Here is a 1,489-nt window from a genome sequence, read left to right on the forward strand (position 1 = left end):
CTAACATCTAATCAGACAAAATACACTTAAATGTGTTTGTATTCACTTGCTTAGGGCTGTACCACTTGGTGAGCACCACTCCACAAAACGAAAATGTTTGAAATCCAATTGTTCAAACATTTTTATAGTGTTTGTTGGATAATGGCCTGAAATTTGATAAAAGCAGCTGACAATTAACAAAGAAGGAAAAACTAGCATCTTGGACATCTTAGTATTACACTTGCAAGCAATTAGAACACAAGGAGGGCCAAGGTTAAAAAGTTAAGCTTTGAATCACTTCCAAATCTACTGATTTTGAGGTTCCGCAGTAGTTCTAACAAAACTTTTCAGAGAATATTAACCTTCGATTAAGAAAGAAAAAAACCCCAAACATCTTCAGGAATTCCATGCCAGGTACAGTCTCTTCCAGTGAGCCCACTTGCTAAAAGTCCACGTGCACCATTAATTAGCTGGGCTTGGCAGCACCATGTGAAAAGAAGCCTATTCACCACCAACCACACAGACTAGACATGTAAAGTAGGATCAAGTAATGGATGACAACCATGGTCGTGGAATATGGTCAACGAGAGTCAGAAAGGTAGTCAGGCACCGGTACAAGCAGCAGAAAAGTTGCCGGGCCAAAGATTAAATAGGCTTATTTAAATAGGATGCTACAGAACACATCCACTCCTAATTGCAGCTGCTTTACACTGGGTGCCATTGTACCATATGCATCAGCCACCCTTCAGGCACCCCATGGTGAAAGAAAAGGATTCAGAATAGAAGCCAAGCAGGGGACTGTTGTTACCCCGAATATCCATTATGCATAGAAATAGCTCACATATCCCAGGGACTCAAACAGGGGCTTCAAATTGGTTGTGAAGGGTCCCAAATGACATCTAGGCCTCAGTTTCCTCTCTGTAGCATGAAGAAATTGTGATTCTTAACTCTTCTGGGTCACAGCCCCCTTCGAAAACTTGCTAGCGATGGATCATCATCCCCCTATAACGCACATTCCCACAAATTCCCATCATTCCCCCAAACCACACATTCCCACAATTTCAGGGAGTTTGGGGATCCCCAACTCCAATCCAAGGTTCCCAGGTTCAAAACCCAAGGATTGGGGAACTGCTAAGTTTTCTTACAACTCAAAAAAAAAATTACAAACAATAACCATCCTTTACGTACACCCACGCTTTAGAGTTTACAAAGCGCTTTCAACCCCACACACATTGATAGGCAGAGGAGGAAACTGAGGCGCAGAAAAATTACAGAGTGACTCGCCTAAGGTCACTCCGCCAGCTGGTGGCTAGGCCCGGAAGCAAACCCAGCTCTTCCGACTCCGGAGCTCGTCTCCCCACCCCGGGGCTGCCGCCAGAGCTCCCGCCCCTCACTAAGGCGGCATAAGGAGGAAAAGGCAAAGTAGAAATCCCACAACCAACCATCCTCCAGCCCCCTCCTGCCCCCCCAACTGGGTCCTTGCAGGCCCCGAAGGGTGGCGCCAGGCCTC

This window comes from Colobus angolensis, unplaced genomic scaffold, assembly GCF_000951035.1.
Source record: "Colobus angolensis palliatus isolate OR3802 unplaced genomic scaffold, Cang.pa_1.0 Scaffold171, whole genome shotgun sequence".
In the NCBI taxonomy this organism is placed as follows: domain Eukaryota; kingdom Metazoa; phylum Chordata; class Mammalia; order Primates; family Cercopithecidae; genus Colobus; species Colobus angolensis.